This window comes from Lepidochelys olivacea (genome assembly GCF_965140295.1).
Source record: "Lepidochelys olivacea isolate rLepOli2 genome assembly, chromosome: 5".
NCBI classification, from domain to species: domain Eukaryota; kingdom Metazoa; phylum Chordata; order Testudines; family Cheloniidae; genus Lepidochelys; species Lepidochelys olivacea.
The window spans coordinates 31320828-31341696 of record NC_140415.1 but is presented as its reverse complement, the minus strand read 5'-3'; the positions used below and the strand labels follow the sequence as shown (position 1 = coordinate 31341696).

The window sequence follows — 20869 nt, the reverse complement described above, 5'->3', positions numbered from 1 at the left end:
TAAAAGTGTCACAGGCAGGACTTTGATGTATCCTTTAAGAGAGCTGAGATTAAGAAAAGGGTTGCATTTAGTAGTTTCATGTTGTGTCATAATAGATTAGTAACAGAATGAAGCTGTGTTAAAAATGGGGAGGAAGGGACAGCAAGAGTTTATCTCCTTAAGGAATTTCTTTACTTTGACAATAAAGGACATGAATAAAAATATAATGCACCAGACTAACAGAAAAAATTAGAAGTTTTGCATGTACAGTAATGATAAACGTCTGCTTTATATGCTTGATGACTGAAATTCCCATGCTTTACTGCCCCATTCAGAAATGTAATGGGTTTATGTTCATTTTACACATATTTTGGCAAAGATCCAAATCCTTTGCATACATATATGCACCATAAAGTGACACCAGATTTATAGGAATATATGAACAAGTAGAATTTCACCCATAATATTATTGCTTGTTAGGCACCAGCAAATTGCTTTGTGTTACATAAGACAAAGCGTGAACATGAAGACAGTCCCTGCTTTGAAGATCTTAGAGTTGAGAAGACAGGCACAGAAAAGGCAGGATGCACTGGGAAGCCACATGAGATATGTTTACTAATGATCATCATTGTTGGCTCTGTTCTTGTTGCTGTCATGGAAGAACTGAGTCCTTAGGGGAGACCTGAATGCAGAAAAGGGTAGTTTGGCAAACCAGGATGGGGTAGGTATTCCAAGTATAAGGAGTCACATGGAAAAGAGGCAGAGAGATAGAAGTGAGAGAAGATGACATAGCAATTCCCAAAAACAGCCCTTTGAGAGTCTCTTGCACATAACTATATAGTCATGCAGCCAAAACCTGTTTTGAGTTGTGGAGATGGGTTGGAAGCTCAAGAAAGTGGTAATGAGATCCTGCATCTTTCACTTCTAGGTCACTGCTGGAGATGGACTAATAGTAAAAAAAAAAAAAAAAAAAAAAAAGTATTGATTAGCGTGGTGACATCTAAACAGATTTTTGTTTCAACAATGTTTGCCCCACTTTTCGTTCACTTTTGCATGCACTCTCATGAAGCAAAATTTGTTAACATGACTGTCTGTGAAAGATTTTGCATAAACAAATGAATTTTTCATTTTCTCAATAAAAGTTATTATCTTGGGGCAGAAGCAGAAATAGTGTATGTTTAGGTCAGAAAATCGAGGAATAAGATTAATCCCAGGTAATTTGGGAGAGCAGTGACCTAGTTCCAATATGAAATACTCCCAGCAAACAGTCTGTAAACAACTGCAGATTGTGGAGAATGCAAAGTGCTCATCCTGGTTTGAATCTCGCCCAGGTCAGTTACCTAAAGTTTTCAGATAGCTGGGTAGCGGCCAATATGAAATGAGTTATTGGGATTGGCCTAATTCCCAGTGAGCAGGTGTTGACATGACAAAATTGTCAGCATGCTGGCAGCATGAGAGAGAAACAAACAATTATATGGAAACTATCCGGAAAGAAGTTAATCTTTGACAAGTATGAACTTCACTTTATTATTTTATTTTTTGTGATTGTACTGTGGTAGTGCCTAGGAGTCCCAGCGCTGGACCAGGACCCCATTGTGCTAACAACGTACGAGCACTTTGTTAAAAATTCTGATTGCCCAGTGTGAATGCTTGGGCCATTTGTTGATATAGCAACAGGCAAATGCTCTTCTGTTTCTCTCAAACCATCTTTCGCACACTGCAAAATGCTACTCCCCTAGTATCTGTACCAGTTTTTTTCAAAAATACTGTAAGTACGCAGTATTTTCATTTTGAGCTGTGTGCTAATATACAAAAAGGTCACTGCTGAAAAGAGAACTTTTATAGTATTGTATTCTGAGGATTTATTCCTACCTTTAGAGAATTAGGGCTTGTGTACACTTACCGGAGGATCGATGCTGTGGTGATCAATGCATGGTAGTTGATTTAGCGGGTCTAGTGAAGACTCGCTAAATCGACCACTGATCACTGTCCCATCAACTCTTGTAGTCCACCTGATCAAGAAGAGTAAGGGGAGTCAACGGGAGAGCATCTCCCTTCAATGTCGCATAGTGTGGCCCCTGCGGTAAGTAGATCTAAGCTACATCGATCTGAGTTACGCTATTTATGTAACTCAAATTGCGAATCTTAAATCGACTTTTCCCTTTAGTGTAGACAAGGCCTAATACACGCAAATGAAAAATTTTGGTGGCTCTCTGCACGTTTTAAATGTGATGGAGTCCCTGTTTTTGTGCTAGAAATGAAGAGATCTTATTGACATGCTTCTTCGGGAAAATCTTAAAGAAGATAGTGGGAGTGGGTATTTTCTAGATAGTTTCTTTTTTCTTATAATTGCTTATGTCACAGTCCGTGAAAGGGACACTCCAATGAGATGCGTGGACATGAGTCTTTTCATTTCCAGTACTGTAGGGTGCTTAGGTTTTGTATACCTTATATCCCAAGTTAAATGTGTAGCTTACTTTTTTCTTTTCTTTTTGTTCCAGTTGCTCTTCTTTTTTCCTCTTTCATTTTCCTTCGATTGTGACAAGTCAGTGGGGATGGAGGACAATCCCCAGTGAAAGAGACCCAGCCTATAGATGAACATGGGTGCCTCTGCAGCAGTAACACAGCTGTTACATTTACCTGAGTCCCATCAATCCAATTAAGGAGTTTCATAATACAGCTAAGGCCTTGCCTGCAGTAGTTCTTGTGCCTGATTAGGGAGTTCTCCCATTTGTTGAATATGTTTTCTCTTTTTTTGCTTAAAGAACAGGGATGCTCCAACAGACAGTGAAGGCGGAGGGTAAAATTTCCTACCAAAAGGAAGGGTAAAAAATAAAAAATACAAACTGCACTCCCTTGCACAACAAACCCCCTGGCATGAACCTGATTAGCTTCCTAAGGCCAGAGAAAGCACAAGAACAGGATGTTTTCCTTAAGGGAGGAGGGGACAGGCTGACCTTTTAATTTATAAAGGGAAACCACACACCTAGGTGTGGCAGCTCTGCTGACTAGGAGCAATTAGGACAGAATCTGGGTTGTTTATTCTGCTAGGCTCAGAAGTCCTTGTTGAAAGACCAACAAGGGCTTTCAGCCATTCAGAAAGTTTTAGTATATTTCATGCATATGCTGTTTTTTAACTGTTTTGTGTGTTGATACTATGGATTTGTTCGTTCTTTGAAAAAACTGTCTCTTTAAAAAAAGCAAGACTTCTTGGGATAGCCTGCTACCATATAGAAGTCTGGCTGCCTCTTCACTATAGCGTTAGATTCTCAAGGGACAGGCACTTAAATGAATCCTCGTCCATATAACAAGTTGCACTGATTCAACTCGAGAGGTCTTTCTAGAACTGATTTAGTTCAAACTGGTGCAAACTGCTGTGTGGATTCTTAAAATCAATTTAAACCTGTTTTAGGTTAATTAGTTTGTCAATTCCTTACTGATTTAAGATAAATTGATATAAGCCATGTTTAAATTGATTTAAGGGGTTTGCACTAATTTAACTAAACCAATTTAAAAAACAGTTTTAATTAAACTAGTGCATCTTATATTATAGACAAAAAATAAAAAGCTGATGGTGTTGTGACAAGATATAATAATACTTTATACCTAAATATGGTCAGATTTGGATACCCTTATTCATGAAAAGCACCCTACTCTATGAATAGCCCTTTTAATTTTAATTACTCATGAAGTAAGGTGCTACTACACATGACTATGAGAATCAGAAGCTTGCTAATGATGGCTTGCATCTTAAAGTGTCTTACTTTTTATTTAGATTTAAAATACAGTACTTTTAAAAACCTATACCTCAGCTCCAGGTGCTCAGACAGTAATTACATTTGCAATCCCTGGGGCAGAATGAAACATGAAAAGTTAAGACACAAACTAGGAAGTATAGCAGCCAGATATACCCTTCCACAGAAGCCCTCTCAAATAGATGGCTGTCATGGCAGGTCTGATGGCCTATCACATTCAGTGTTGTTGGAGCCCTGCTGGTTCCAGGATATGAGAGAGACAAGGGCAGTGAAGTAGTAGAACCAACTTCTCTTGGTGAGAGAGACATGCCTTAGCGCTTGAAGTTGATCCAGTAAAAGATATTACCTCACCCACTTTATCTTTCAAATTCAAGCTATTTCAGGCCAGAAGAAATATGAGTTCCACAGGCAAGGGGCTTTCATGGAGAACGCTAGCCACTTCCTTCTCTTATAGTGAGACCAGGCTTGCATATCTCTTCTGATCCCAACTGTGGGGGTATGGCACAGAGAGAGGGGTGGTATTTCAGGTACACAGGTGTATTTTAGTATCACTGGAAGATGTTTGTCTCTGAGGCAGAGGATGGCAGCCAGTGGGGACACAGAACATCATAAAGGAGATGAAATTTTGGCCGAGATACCATGGCTAGGGTGTCCTTACACACTGGTGATTTTGCACCTCTGCATTGACCCATAAGAGCCATTGTAACAGGACACACACTAAGGCAGATTTGTCCCCGATGGTGGTGCAGGGATGAATCTGGCCTTAACATTTTAGTTTCAAATACATTCCAAAAGCCATGGGGGTGATTGGAGGAGGAATAGTGTTAGCCTCACCCACCTGTATTGTCATGCTTTTCAGGGTACAAACTGACATTTAAATATGTTTGTATGATGTCTCGCACACCAGGGCTTAAAGCTGGATGTAGGCACTTCCCCAATATTAGTGTAGAGTAATAAAATATTTATAAATATTCCCACTAAAATGTTTGTCTCTATTGTCTAAATTGTAGGTATTCATGGTAATTGCACTTTGAAATGCAGTCAGTTATTTACAAAACTATGAGTTATTTTCTTACAAATAAAAATTTAAAATTAGGACTAGATTCTTTCCTCTACTTCTGCAAACAAAGGAGGATGCTAATCTTGCACATTTCCCAGCAATCTCCTCTCTGTGGATGCTGTTCTACAGCAGTAGAGGGGAGCCCCAGCCAACAGTAGTCCTGGGGCAGCTTTACTGTTGCATGGGCCTCTGTGGACATCTTGAGATCTGTGCAGAAAGATGTAAATTAGGTTGGCTCATGGAATTACATCATTCCAAGAATACCACATACCGGGATAATGAAGTCTAAGGCACCAGTCCTGCAAAGACTTGTGTGTGTGCTTAAGTTTACATCCTGTGAGCCTGATCCAAAGACCACCGGAGTTAATGGGAGTCTTTTCCTTGACTTCAATGGGCTTTGGATCAAGCCCAGGGAGTATCCCCCTTGACTTCAGTGGGACTATTTGCAGGCTATAAACCTAATCTTGTGTACATGTTGTTGCAGGATTGGAACCTAAGATGGCAGCAGCAACTCAAGATATGTTGGGATCAGACAGTCAACATACCAAAAGGATGTTGAACTACTAACTTTCTTATGTAGCAAGGCTGTCTGTTTCTAAGCCTGGTCTTTGTTTATTTTATGCCATTAAATTCAAACCAAGGTAATCTGGATGTTGGGTTTTGTCTTGGCCCTTTGGAGTGGCATAGGCATTTTTTTATCTTTCTTTGAAGCAGAAAAAAATAGGGCTTTCCAAAAGTGTTCAAACACCTCAAACTTTTGAACAAGGTTCTAAAAATTTGGTGAAACCTACATGTTTTTTTAGGCATCTCTATGAAAAAAAAAAATCAAACATTAGAAGTTCACTTTTTTTTCTAAAGGAAATAGCAGATGAATAAATTTGGCACCACAACACCAGATTTACTTTACAGTTTCCTTCTTCCATTCCAAATGGAGAGAGGAATATGCTGACTAATCCAGACTCCTCTAGAAATTTCAGCCTTTGGTTATACAACTTTGTTTAATAAATTATGGGTTTTTTTCAAATATTAATCAGTTCTGCCAGTTTAGCCAAAGGGAGAAATACTTTTTAGCATGAAAACATGGAAACTCGTTTCCTTTTCTTCATAGCTTAGAGTTAATTTGCTGTGAGACAAATTGAACAGGAAAGGAAAGATAACTCTTCATTCTGAATTCATCTGTTTTAAGAACAAGTACTAAGACAATGTATAGGTTTTTTTTTCTTTAGTTGGAAGAGTTTTAAGTCTCCTCCACCCCAAAAAATCTAATGAGATTAGCAAATAAAACATATTTTTGGATAAAAAATGAAAATAGCTAAGTATATTAACTGTAATCCAACAGCTTCACTTTTAACATACTGTAACTGAAACATCTTTACATTATTTCAGTTTTGAATTATTACAGCAAGGATGTTGTATGGGTTTGGGACATTTTGAGGTTCATAAATCAATGAATGTCTTCCTCTGATCTTGTTAGCATCCCTGGCATCTCTGCTTGAAGTCTGTTTTGGGGGAATTCTGAAAGCTTTTTCAACCACAAATTATTGGGCTAGATGTAGCAATCACTAAGTGAAATTCTATGGCCTGTGTTACTGAGGAAGTTCAGCCTAGATCAGCAGTTCTCAACTGTGGGTTGTGACCTCAAAGTGAGTCGTGACCCCATTTTAATGTGATCACCAGGGCTGGCATTAGACTTACTGGGGCCTGGGGCCAAAGCCCAAGCTCAATTCCCCTTCCCTTCCCCCCACCCAGGGCTGAAGCCATGGGGCTTTGGCCCCCTGCCTGGGGCGCCAGGGTTCAGCCACGCTCAGGCTTCAGTCCTCCCTCCTGGGGTCGTGTAGTAATTTTTGTTGTCAGAAGGGGGTTGCAGTGCAATGAAGTTTGAGAACCCCTTGCCTAGATCATCATAATGGTTCCTCTGGTGTTAAATTCTATGAAAGGATTAAGAGGAAACAAGCTATTTTCGTGCACAATTGATATAATTTTGCTTCTGCATTCAAGAAGCTTTGAATATGCATTGAACAGGAAAACCACACCCACTTTCTTCACACTAGCCATCTGACATTTCAAAAGACAAGTACTTCTCAGCACAAGATAACTGAGAAATATATTAAAATTTGGAATTGTTTTTGATCTTTAGTCGCATAATATAGCAAAACAGGTAATATTTTAAAAATTGTTTTATAGTGTGATGTACGTGAACATCACCGTGGGAGGTGCCAGCAATATTCTACAAATGAATATCAGCAAGAAATGGAGAGTTGAACCAGTTTTGTCTTGTGAATAGAGCACTGGACTGGGACTCAGACTTAGTTTATGTTCCCAGCTCTGCCACTGGCTGGCAGGGTTAGCATGGGCAAGTCACTTCAGCTCTGTAAAATCGGGAAGATGATACATCTCTGTTGTGAAGTACATTATGATCTACTGATGAAAAGAGCTACGGACCCAGCTGTGACAGAGACAATTTTCTCCAATATCTTGAATTAAATTTACTGAATTGAGTTAAACCTTATTGCCTTCCTTTTGGCTGATTCTTAATCCTACTTCAGCAGTCTCATGATTGATATTGATAATGGTCTTGTCATCACCTTCAGCCCCCAACTAAAACCTCTCCAATCTATCCTGAAGGACAATCCATCACTCTCACAGATCTTGGGAGTCAGGCCAGTCCTTGCTTACAGACAGCCCCCCAACCTGAAGCAAATACTGACCAGCAACGACACACCACACAACAAAAACACTAACCAAGGAACCTATCCTTGCAACAAAGCCCGTTGCCAACTGTGTCCACATATTTATTCAGGGGACACCATCATAGGGCCTAATCACATCAGCCACACTATCAGAGGCTCGTTCACCTGCACATCTACCAATGTGATATATGCCATCATGTGCCAGCAATGCCCCTCTGTCATGTACATTGGCCAAACCGGACAGTCCCTACGTAAAAGAATAAATGGACACAAAATAGACGTCAAGAATTATAACATTCAAAAACCAGTTGGAGAACACCTCAATCTCTCTGGTCATTCGATTACAGACCTAAAAGTAGCAATTCTTCAAAAAAAATACTTCAAAAACAGACTCCAACGAGAAACAGCAGAACTGGATTTAATCTGCAAACTGGGCACCATTAATTTAGGCTTTAATAAAGACTGGGAGTGGGTGTGTCATTACACAAAATAAAACTATTTCCCCATGTTTATTCCCCCCCACTGTTCCTCACACCTTCTTGTCAACTGCTGGAAATGGCCCACCTTGATTATCACTACAAAGGGTTTCTCTCTCTCTCTCCTGCTGGTAATAGCTCACCTTACCTGATCACTCTCATTACAGTGTGTATGGTAACACCCATTGTTTCATGTTCTCTGTGTATATAAATCTCCCCACTGTATTTTCCACTGCATGCATCCGATGAAGTGAGCTGTAGCTCACGAAAGCTTATGCTCAAATAAATTTGTTAGTCTCTAAGGTGCCACAAGTCCTCCTTTTCTTTTTGCGGATACAGACTAACACGGCTGCTACTTTGAAACCGGTCTTTTTAATGGCACTGTCATCTGTGTCCAACAGAACAATGTCATCTGCAAAGTCAAGATCTTTAAGTTTTCCTTTATTGCACAACTCCTGAATTTTACTTTGATTTTGCTCTTTGAATAATAAAATCTGTCATAATGCGGAAAAGATAGAGTGGTAAGATACAACCCTGCCACACTCCAGTGATGATATCAAACCAGTCTCTCCATTCTGTCCTTACAAAGCATTTTGAGCCTTCTGACAGCAATTTCACCAGTGACACTATCTTTCTAGGAAGCCCAAATTGATGCAAGATCTTCCATAGAAACTATTAATGCAGTTGAATGTGTAGGTGAAACCTATGAAGTTCAAGACTAATCTTTCTGGTAGGTGAGCCCTTTCTCAATCATCCATCTCAGAATGAAAAGATTTGGCATACACATGATCCTTTTGGTTTGGAGCCTGCTTGCTCATTACACAGTTTTTCCATCTATGACCAGTTTGATTCTGTTCAACAGTTTACTGCAGGGCACTTTTCCAGGTACTGAAAGTAATTTTATTCCTTGCCAGTTATCACACACCAGCTGGTTGCCTCTTTGCTAATTTACAGATCACACCTTTCTTCCAATTCTCTGGGCAGTTATTTTTCCCAAAACTATATTATGAAGTTTATAGTTATTATAAAGTTAGTTATTGAAACAACCCAGATACAAAAGTCTGTCTCAATTAGCCAGCCTAAAGGAAGTCACTGAGTTGACAATAACTGAATTTGAATGGAAAGATGATGGTGGTAGACCAAACTCATGAGGGATCTTATCATCTGAAACAAAATATTCTAACAGCTTGTCATGGAGCATGGCTCTTCTCCCGCCTTCTCCCTGCGGGAACTGCACAGACTCAAGTGGTTGTGCCTTTACCGTATCCTTTTATTTTAAGGTCCCTCCACCATTTCCACAACAATTCCCATGCAGCAGTCTATTTACAGCACCAACAACACTTTTTGGCCCTCTCCCCAGGACCCGAGGCTTAAGGCTTCTGCATAACTGGGCTCACCCAGCCCTAGTCCCCTCACTCCCCTTTGGCGCTTCCTTCCTGCCTCTTCCTGCATGAGCACTTATAAAATATCATGTAACCAGTAGTGATCTTCCCCACTCTCTGTTTATGCCAATGGTAACAGGAGCACCGGAACCTTAATGGAAGTTGGTGGTGGGGGAGAAGTAGCCTTGCTTTGTGGCCAGGCTGGAAGCCAGAACCAGACAGTGATAAGAATTAACTGGGAATTGGTCCTGCTTCGAGCAGGGGGTTGGACTACATGACCTTCTGGGGTCCCTTCCAACCCTGATATTCTATGATTCTATGATTCTATGAAGAGCCACCCAGGGAGCCTGGGCTGCTGTGGGGAGCCCCAGACCCTCCACCTGTCCTGAGCAGGAAGCCAAGGGGCCCCAAGAAGAGCCCCCACTCTGTGTCCCCACCCCCTGGGATGCACCATCCAGGGCACGTGGAGAGTCTGGGGCTCCCCACAGCAGCCCAGGCACCTTGAGTGGCTCTTACCACAGCCCGGCTCCAGCTTCTGGCCTGGCCAGGGTGCAGGGCTTTGCAGGGGAGAGGTGTGACCCCCCTCTTGAACTCAGAGCTGGATTTTAAAATCCCTCCTAATTCCTGGATCAGGCATTGTTTTTACATCAAATACCATCTCTTTTCTTGTTTGTCTTAGCTTTATTCTGAATGTTCTGATGACAAGACAGTGAAGTAAAAATTTGCCACTGGCCTATTTGCCAGTAGCAGGTTAGGCAACCTCCACACTAGCTCAGCTGCAGAAGGAAGGTGAGAGCACATTTCAGTTCCCTGCATCGGAAGTCACAAAAGTCCCTCAGAGGTTTTTCCACTGTGTGGCTGACCTTCCTGCTCTGTCTTGGGAAGCCACGCAGGAGACATACTGTCACTGGTTTCCCTGGTTGCCAGATCCTCTGGAATCTATTAAGTAGCAGTTCCACAATATGAAGCCATTTATGTTACTGCCTTTCAGGCTTGCAAGGTTTTGCACTGAGTTGCAGGAGAGAATCCACAGCATCCAGTTCACCATCTCAGCTCTCCCATTTTCATCCCATGTCCTGAGAGCCTGCAGTACCAGAACCCATAGCTTCCATGGGCGATGAGCCACAAAGATAGTGCTCTCCCTTCTATGCCTCCCCAGTTAGGGTGTGTGGGTTCAGGCTTTTGTCTGGTCATGGAAGGAGATGGGAACAGTTAGCTCAGTATTTATAACTTTCATTGATATCAATGGATTGAATGCAGAGTACAGGTCTATTTGTACAGTAGATTAGTGAGGAGAAATAGCACGGGCTGTGAGTACTACGAGTGAATGAAATGGCTGCTGTTTGATATTCATAGTTCAAAGTCCTTGTGAAGGAGTGGACTCATCACTGAAGCACCTCCTCATATCTGGATGTGGCATAGCATCTCTCTTCCTAAATATTAGCCCCTGCCAACAGCCACTCTGGTCCTCAGCCCTCCAATCAGGCCACAGTTTAAATCCACCCCTTCAAGGGTAGCCAACAAACCAATGTCCAAGACTTTGTATCAGATCTCCAGCCCCAAATCTGGGCCCCTGTGGTCCTTATACTCATCTCTCAGGGTCTCCTTCTCAGAGGCTTCCCCCACCTTTTCTGGTGGCTAGTATGGAAAATCTGGACCTTCTCACTACACCAGTTTTCAGCCAAGGGACCCTATAACCAGCAGCCAAGGTCTGGTCCACAGAGCTATTTGCTGCTCCCTCCCTGAATATTGAGCCTTCCTATTGAGCCTCTCTCAGGCCTTCTTTCCCATTACCTCTCTAAATTAAGCCTTCTTACAGTGCCGGGACTCTCAGAGCCCACCCCTGGAATCCCCTAACAAAACCCCCAACATAAAAAGTATAAACAAAAACTCACTTCCATCTTTCTTTGGTTTAACCTTACACCTCTCTCAGTTAAATGCCTCTCAAGGCTCTCTCCTTGGAAGTCCAGGTTCTGCCCTTTTGTCAGGGCTTGTCACCAGAACCTGGTCCATGCCACTCCTGCCAGCTTCCTCTGCTTAGGTGAGACTCCCAGGACTTACACTCTGCCCCGGCCTTCTTTCTTGACCCTCCCACTCTGTTCTCTCTAGTCTCTTATTGCAGAGAACAACTGAAGAGTTTCACCATACAGTCCCTTTCTAAGCTGTGCTTCCTCTCTTTAAACTAACCACCCAGCTCCTGCCCAGCTGAGCTTCATCCTCAGTTAAGCCTGCTTGTCACTCCAGGTGCAGCAAGGTAGCCTAATTGGCCTCTCGGGGGCCCACATTAACCCTTTCAGAGTCAATGCAGGGAACACACCCTGTCACAGTCCTATTATCTTTGAATATTCAGATGATAAAACATAAAGGGCCCAGTCTTACAAACCCTTATCAGGGTGAGTTGTTGTGTGAGTAGAACAACTCAGGAGAGTTAGGGTTGGTAGGATTAACTCTTTATCATGAAAATAATAGAGGTAAAATGTAACCATGCTGGGCAGCCTCACAAGAGCAGGTAGGGAAAAGGAAACTGAGATTTCTCTTTTTCTTTTCTCCTGTGGCCTGCCTGTTTGGGTGCAATCTGCTTCTCCAGTTTTCTGGAAAATGGTCAGAATTAGCCTGCATTGTATGCATAGGTCTCAAGTGTTTGTTATGGTCAGAAATACTTCTTGTATTGGCAGACTCTGCTGGCTTTAAAGGCTATGCATCCCTGAGTTGCATACTGGAGGTTGGAAAAATGCCTCCAGTGGTTTTCTAATATTTAGTGAATACCCAGGGATGACATTTGTGTCCATTTTTAACATGCAAGACGCAACGTAAGTTATTTTTAGTATGCAAATTCCTTCTTTGGCAATTGGATGAAGGCTACATCAAATGTCAAATTTAGGGAATTTTGCATTTTGAGCTAATTACCATCAGTGACTTGCAATGTGGATAAAAACTTCAGTAATGTGGATCTGTGTGGCCAGTTGTTAGCTATATACTATAAAGAAAAATTATGTCTCTAAGGCTAGCAGGATGGATGACTTCACTTCAGAGAGTTTCCTAAATCTTTAACATGTTGTATACATTTTAAACAATCTTAGAAAGAGGATACCATCTCATTATCCTTTGCTTATGTATTTTGATCTTAATAGAAACCTAAACAATTTGCTAATAAACATAAATCATGACTAAATTGAATTTCTGAGATTTTATTTTAACTTACATTTAACAAGACATAACTAACTCGCAACTGGAACATACCTTCTGTAAGAACAAAAACGTCTTAAGGAAAGGTCATAGTTAAACTATCGGCTCTCTTTGAAGCAGGGACCATGAGTAGCTCTGTGTCCGTACAGCACATCGCACAACAGGGGACTGATCAGAGCCTCTGCACAATATCAAAATATAAGTATTGAATAATGATAAGAAGGTTGTATATATTTGAGTGGTTGTATTTCAGTCATGAGTACGGCCCTACTTGAATCGCAGGGTGATTGTCAAATAATTGTGGCTGAGTTGCAGACAAGACATGGAAAATCGCCGAAAAGTAATCATGGACCTTTATTAACTGTGGTAATTTGGAAAAGCCAGAGAATGTCTATTTGTTTAAGAAAAATTTGCTGGAACAATATAAACACTGAAGTATTATGTTATGCCTGCTGGGTTTTTTTTGTTTTTTTTTTTATAACCAAACATTAGTTCAATCCCTACATTAGCATTCATAAACAGTGTATATAAAGAGACTGTTAAATCCATTTGTTTACCAAATCCCGACCTTCTCATAAATATCTTTGATGAAGAGGAATTGGACGTGGAAGGTTCAAAGGCAGGGACAAACGAAGGCAACATAACTCCCATTGTTGAAGAGCCCACTACTGAAGAGGCAGTGGGAACAACTGTAAATGGAGCACAAGAAAAAACTTTAATGCAGCTGCCTAATGATGACCCAGCGTGCCCCTTTTGTGGTGATCACGTCGGCAAGCCAAGTGCTGTGAGCGTACACCTCAAGTGAAATCACGGTGGAAGAGATGTGGAGTTCCAGTGTTCCCTATGTAATAAAACTGACCCAAAAGTACATAGTATTCTTTGTCATATTCCTAAATGCAAAGGGAAAATAACTGAGGAATCAGTGGGTGACTGGGCTTGCGAAATACGTAACAAGCAATTTAAAACCAAAAGTGGGCTCTCGCAACATAAGAGAATAGCCCATCCAGTGGTATGGAATCAAGAGCGTATCGAAGCCAGTCAGCCCAAAGCAAAATGGCAACAGGGCAAACATAAAAGTTGTTGGACCATTGAAGAAGAACAGCTCCTCACTGACTTTAATAGTACATTTGGGGGCAAAAGGACCATAAATGTTCTGATTGCAGAACAAATCAAAACAAAAACTGCTAAACAGATAAGCGGTGACTACTAGGTCTTAATAAGAACGCCAAATTGATAACGGCTGACCCAGAAATTGTAGCAAAGGCATGCCACCTGGAAGTAAAGACTGATAGTCCTGATACCATTATTGGGCTGAAGGACATATACCTACATAAAGTAAATTAAAATCTAGTCAACCAGGGTCAGATATAATTTGACATGGAAGTCATAAATACATGGATGGCTGGAAATTGTAACATAAGCTGTCTTGTTGAGTCCACCTCTATTGATATCCTCTCCACCTTCCCGATGAAAGCACCTGAACTGAAGAAGAGGTTGAGTAAAATGGCCATAAATAAAAGCTCAAAGAGTGGAAAGAAAAAAAAGTGGATGGAGAAAAGAGTGGCTCACAAAGGTATCTATAAGAGATACCAGCATCTATTTAAGATCGACAGATGCAAGCTCGTTTCCATTATCATCGATGGCACCGATTGTTTGCAGTGCCAAGTCCCTCTTGCAGAAATCCTTGAAACATATAAGAACAAATGGGAGACCCAAACTCCCTTCGAAGGATTGGGCCAATTTAAATCTCATGCGACTGCCGATAACGCAGCTCTTTGAAAGCTTACTCTCGGCTAAAGAGATAATGAAAAACATAAAGGAGATGAATAAGAACTTGGCTCCAGGACCTGACAAGGTCAGTCTGAGGAACCTACTCCTAGTTGACCCGGAAGGTAATGCTCTTGAGAAATTATTCAAGACATGGCTGATCACAGGCATAATTCCCAATGGTATAAAAGAATGCCGTTCCCTTTTAATCCCAAAATATCGGACCCTGAGGCCCTGAAAGATCTAGGGAATTGGAGGCCTCTAACCATCGGTTCCACTGTGCTACGGCTCTTTTCGAGAATAATAGTGAACCGACTCACTAAAGCATGCCCAATAAATGCTCATCAAAGAGGATTTACTGCTACATCTGGCTGTTCAGAGAACCTTAAAATTCTCCATATAATATTAAATCAAGCCAAAAAGAGCAAAAAGTCGTTAGGAGTCATATTCGTTGATATTGCCAAGGCAGTCGATTCAGTATCCCATGATCACATTATGTGGGTACTAAGGGAAAGGGGCTTGGATCAGCATATTGTGGATATAATTAGTGACTCCTACAAGAATGTCCACACCCGTATACAAGTTGGAAAGGAGTTCACTTCTCCCATTGAAATAAAAGTTGGCGTCAAACAAGGAGATCCCATGTCTCCACTGCTATTTAACTTGGCACTTGATCCTCTAATTACAACACTAGAGAAGGCTGGTACGGGATTCTCCTATGGGATAAATAAGATAACATCACTTGCCTTTGCAGATGATTTGGTCATGCTCAGTGATAGCTAGGAGGACGTGAATATAAACATTGAAATATTGGAAACCTTTTGGAGGCTAACTGGCTTGAAAGTACAATCCAAAAAGTGCTATGGATTCTTTCTCAGCCCTACTCACGATTCATATACCATCAATAATTGTGATGCCTGGAAGATAAACAAAGATGATTTGAATATGATCGTACCTGGCGAATCTGAAAAATATCTGGGACGCAAAGTCGACCCATGGATTGGGTTCTCTAAACATTTGTTCTTTGAAAAACTTGACACATGGCTTGAAAGACTCAAAAAAGCTCCACTAAAACCTTCACAGAAGCTAATGATGTTAAATGTATATACAACACCTAGAATCATCTGCCTGGCTGATCACACAGAGACCAGAAAGACCTTGTTATCTTCATTAGATGATAACATCAGAAACACCGTGAAACAGTGGCTTCATCTTCCACCTGATACCTGTAATTCTAGTTTAATTTATGCTAGAACCAGGGATGGGGGGCTCAGAGTGACGAAACTTGCTAGCCTCATCCCTTCAGTTCAAGCATGGCGGTTGCATAGAATTGCAAACTCGGAAGACGAAACTATTAGGAATATTGCATTGGCAAACAACATTGAAGAAGAATTCCAAAACCTATGGGTGACTGCTGGTGGGAAGGAGGATGAAATTCCTAGAATAACAGATCTAGTGTCTATTGATTATAGACTACCCCGGCAGATCTTCTCAGAACTTCTCAGCGAATGGGAGAAACCAGCTCCTAAGAAGATATATCCGATCCCATGTAATTGGAGAGAAACAGAACTAGCCCATTAGAAAAATCTGCCTTGCCAAGGCAGTGGAATGGAACATTTTGACAGCGATCCAATAAGTAGTGATTGGATGAACTTCCATCGTGGGTTTTCAGAACGTCAATTTCTTTTGGCTCTTAAACTTAGACCAAACCTATACCCCACCAGAGAGCATTTAGGACGTGGCCGGACAAATACGATCATGAATTGCAGACATTGTCCTGCTTCTTATGAATCTTTATCCCACATTTTAGGGCAATGTCCGGCAGTTCAGGAAGCCTGCATAAGAAGACACAACAAACTATGCGGTATGTTGAAGCGGGAAGCCTGAAAATTGGAATGGGTGATCTACAAAGAATCACACCTGCATACCGCCGAAGAGGAACTAAGAAAGCCTGACCTCATCTTCGTTAAAGAAGAGAAAGCCCTGGTGGTGGACATCACAGTCTGGTTAGAATACAAGGAGAAGGTCTTTGAAGACACTGTAGAAGAGAAGGTGAGACATTATGAAGATCTAACAAGCCAGATAAAAAACAAAACTAACTGGAGCCAAAGAAATAGAATATTATGGTTTCTCCCATAGGTGCTAGGGAGAAATGGCCAAAGATTAGTGAGAAAGTCCTATCAGCCCTTGGTATGCCGGACTACCAGCAAAAAAGAACGGCAAAACTTTTTAGTAGAAGGCCTTTATTATACTCACTAGACATTCTCAACATCTTTGAGAGTATTTGGAAAAACAGTAGAACTGCTATTCCATGCGGTTCTGTCCCTCATGTGTAAAACTTTCTTTCTCCAAATCTATTTTTTATCTAAGCTATATACCCTCCCTATTTTTCTTGGGAATCTCGTAATGATTATAACAACTCATGACTGCTCACTGGACATGGTAAAATGGTTGGACGGGCCACCTGGGTTGTATATACACTCCAAATAACTCGAAAACAAACCTGCAAGGGTTTTAAAAATATATTACAATTTTATTACAATTATTGATGCACAGGGCTCACAGCAGGAGCCCTGTCATGCACAGGGCTGATAGTGGGACCCCACCCATCAGCCACGCAAGGCTGACGGTATATGGCAGGACTCCTGCTGTCAGCCAGCCAGCTGACAAAATTGCAATGGAAGCCTAATATTGTGGGATTTACAATTTCCGCAATATCACAAATTAAGTAGGGCCTTAGTCATTACTTTTTTAGTTAAATAGCTTCAAGCGTGTGATGTTGTCTTCAGATATACAGATTACCCAAAACCAGAAAACATGTCTGAGTAGACTCCACTAAAACTTGGTGCTGTGCAGGGATGCCAGTATCCTTTAAATTATAGTAGGTGAGAATATACATGTATTCTACACCTGTGAAAAGAATTGATCAGAAGTTTGGGGTGTGGGGGTTCAGCTCAGCACTTACATGCACACCCCATTAGAATCTAGTGTATCAAGAGCATACTATGTTCTATGTCCTTTAAAGAGCATAGAACCTCTTTAGGGGCCAGATCTTGCACCCACTGATGTTTGGTCAGAATATAGATACACATTAAACTTGGGGCTGTCCATTGCTTACCTATTATTTTACACATTTCCCAATTAACACAGGACTCGGTTCTGCAACCCTTACTCACGCTGAGTAGTGCTTATTCTCAGAAGTAGTCCCATTGACTACTACTCATTGCCTTTTCTGTGGCAATGTGTGAGCTGCCCCTACAGTTGTGAAATAACAAAGAGGGAGCCTGTCTGCTACTCCAGTTGTCTGTGGTGAGGGGAGTGTGTTGGCCTGCTGTTCCCACCTCTCAACTTCATTTCAGACAGCTCCACAAGCACTGGCTAGAAGGAACTCCTTCCCTGAATTCTGATAGCACTCAGCAGGCACGGAGCCTAGCCAAGATGTTGATCTTTGGCCAAGCTCTGTGCCCTCTGTGTAAGAGGATCTGGATTTGGTTCAAAGGAAATTGTAGATGGTCAGCACCCTTCAGAGACCAGGACTTTATTTGTATAAAAGCTTGTGAAAGTACAGGTATTTTTCTTATTCATGTAACCATCTACTTTTATTTTTAATCTTGCTTCAGTTATATCCTGAGAGTTAGCCCAGCTTACTATATGTTCGATTCAAAGTAATTAATATGTTCTGATATACTGAAGGACCACATTATCCCTATGCAAGGAAAAACTTGCACAGGGACAGGACACTCCAGGGTTTTCATGACACCGAATTTCCATCACAACGTTCCATATGATAGGTCTGGCTTCTGGGAATGGTTGGGAGTAAGACCCACCAATCCGGTGGGTATCCCAAGATCTGTGAGAAAATTCCATAGATCTTGAGATATCCATGGAGAGAGTGGGAATTCACACAAAAGGCTCAGTGTCTGAGACGATCAGCTTTAACTCTCATTAGGAAGTATGTGTGTGTGTGATGCCACAAGATGCAGCCATCAACCACCCCTAACATGTACGCCCAGACCCTCAGATCCCAAGTGCTGCAGACTTGGAGTGGATGGGCTTATATGAGATTGGGTGACAGAAGGGAGCATCTTGCAGAGCCACTACTATCCTCTTCTGCCCATCCTGTCCAGGGTCTGTCAATTTTGCTTCCAATTGTTCATTTTAGTGGAAGACTTCAGCGGCCGATATTTGAGGGAGTTTTGTATGCAGAGAGAAAAGAAAATATACTCTCTGAGGGTGGTAGAACTCCCTGCAGATTCTGCCCTTTAAAGTAGATTTTGCAGATTGGAGTATACAGATTTGGCTGCGGCATGCATTTCTAGAGTCAGAAAAATATTACCAAACTTGGTCAGAGTTCAACCCATGTACATGGCTATTTATGGGACTCTAGTTAAGTGTTTTGGGGTCTGTCCTGCAGTCTGTTCCACTGGACCCCACTAGAATGAATTTCCTACTAATTTCTTTTTTTAAAATAGCATTATTTATCAAACAAAAATTACATGGATATTGTCTCTATGTGGCATACATATATTATTTTACAAAGTTTACCATACTTTCTGTACCAGACATAACATAACCATAAACAGACTGGGAAAATAACCATAATTAGCGTCTTATGAAGAATAACAATCTTTTAAATCATCTGCTTAACGTGCAGAGTCCAAGCATCTTAGCGAATACGTTTGTGACAAACAAACACACCAGGCACAATACAGAGGTCCAGTAATTATTATATATTATTACATAATGGAGCTTGTAGCATGAGTAAAGCAAGAGGCTAAAAAATGGTGTGAAAGCCCATGCATCATGTTCACTAGCAGACATGCCGTGAAATGCTGCCATGTGCACACTTCTCACATGTTGCTTAAGCAATTCTATTGTCACAGACAGGGTGTGGCAGTCATGCCTAGTGGGTGGAACCAGTTAGGCCTAGTGGGTAGGGCCAGAGAGGGAATTGGAAGCCAGGAACCAAAGCCAAGGTGCAGGCATAAGAGTCTGTCATAGCAGCCATGTGAGGATCCACCTCATTGCACAGATAAGTCTGGAGGGGACACCAAGAAGTTAAGTAGTGCACCTTGACCAATCAGAGACCCTGGAAGTACTACCAATCAGGCCCTCCATGGACTGTCACAAATCCTGTGGCATTTGGCACCACAAGGATCACAGCCTGGCAATTGCTGGTCTGCTGTGGCTGGCAACACAGAGGCTGTTACTCAGGGACCAGCAGATGCAGGTTCCTCCCTTTGGATCCTCACATCTATCCTATTGCATTCTCTAACTCTTGGAGCCTGGAAGGAATAAAGCATATGGAGTTTGACGCTACTTTGTATGCCACATTTGAAAAACTATTTTTATGGATCACAACAATCCATTCATTGATTTTTGCACCAGAAGTTCACAAGGAAATTTCATAAATCTACAGGATGTGCCAAATCCAGGTGGCTTTAGCTGCATATATACCACTGGCTTCAAGAGTAAGAGAAGTGGCATTTTGCCCAATATCCTTAATAACAATCATCATCATCATCATCCCTAGCTCTCAGCTTTTCATCAATCGATCTCAAATCACTTTCAAAGAAGGTCAGTATCATTATCCCCATTTTACAGATGGGAAAATTGAGGAACAGAGAGGTGAAGTTACTTGCCCAAGGTCATCCAGCACACTAGTAGCAGCCAGGAATAGAACTCAGGTATCATGAGTCCCAGTCCATTGCTCTATCCCCTAGTCACACCAGTTTAAGTGGCGCATTTTACATTTGTCTCTTTAAAAACACATATAAAACACTAACATGAGCCAGATAATTATGATATAGGAGGGTCCAGGACTTATTCTCCACTCTCCTCCCCAGCTCCCCTCTAGAACAAAAAATCAATTTTTGTTCACACTTTTTGAGATCTATTACCTTCTCAGTATGTGCTGCCATCAATGGCAGTTTTGTGTGCATATCGAGAGAATAGATCATTTAAAATTGGTTCAATCTCAGACAGCAGCAAAGAAATCTGTTAAGCCTTCTGTCCAAATCATGTCCCTTTTGGATATCTGTCATTGCAAATTCAGAAGACCTCTGGATCTGGTAACCTGCATTTTTTGGAAGATGGTACAATATTGGTGAATGATGATGTAAAGTCAGAGATTGCTATCAGTTCCTGAAATACTTAAGAATACTATCAGGGACTTTAGCTGAAAATGTAAGTGAACTGGAGGAGTGGAGAGAGCTTTTACAAAATCTAAATGTCCTAGAACGTTTTTAAGGAAACTATTTTTCATTTCAGTAAAACAGTTTTTATTTGAATTTAAACATCCCCTTTCAGTGTTTGCAACTTCCACATTGCAGCACTGTGCTAGTGCATGAGAACTGAAAAGCAAAATTGCCAACTGGCCAAATCCTACTCCCACAGAAACTAATGGGAGTTTTACTATTGACTCCAATAGAATCATTACTGGACCAGAGGACTGAATAGAAAAAGTGAGTCATCTGTTTTCATTGTCCTTGCTGAGCGAATTGCAAACAGAATCTTGGATTTTTAAAATTCTTTCAATTTTATCCATCGAAGGTGCTCCTAGTAATACAGTTAC

General features: G+C 41.3%; 1 long non-coding RNA gene across 1 annotated transcript in view; it reads right to left on the bottom strand.

Moving 5' to 3' along the window:
- Positions 1-214: 214 nt before the first annotated feature.
- LOC311520635 overlaps positions 215-20869 on the bottom strand; it is a 31168-nt gene continuing 10513 nt past the window's right edge. The window contains exon 4 of the long non-coding RNA XR_014711648.1: positions 215-925. This is a non-coding gene — a long non-coding RNA (uncharacterized lncRNA). The remainder of the gene's footprint in view (positions 926-20869) is intronic.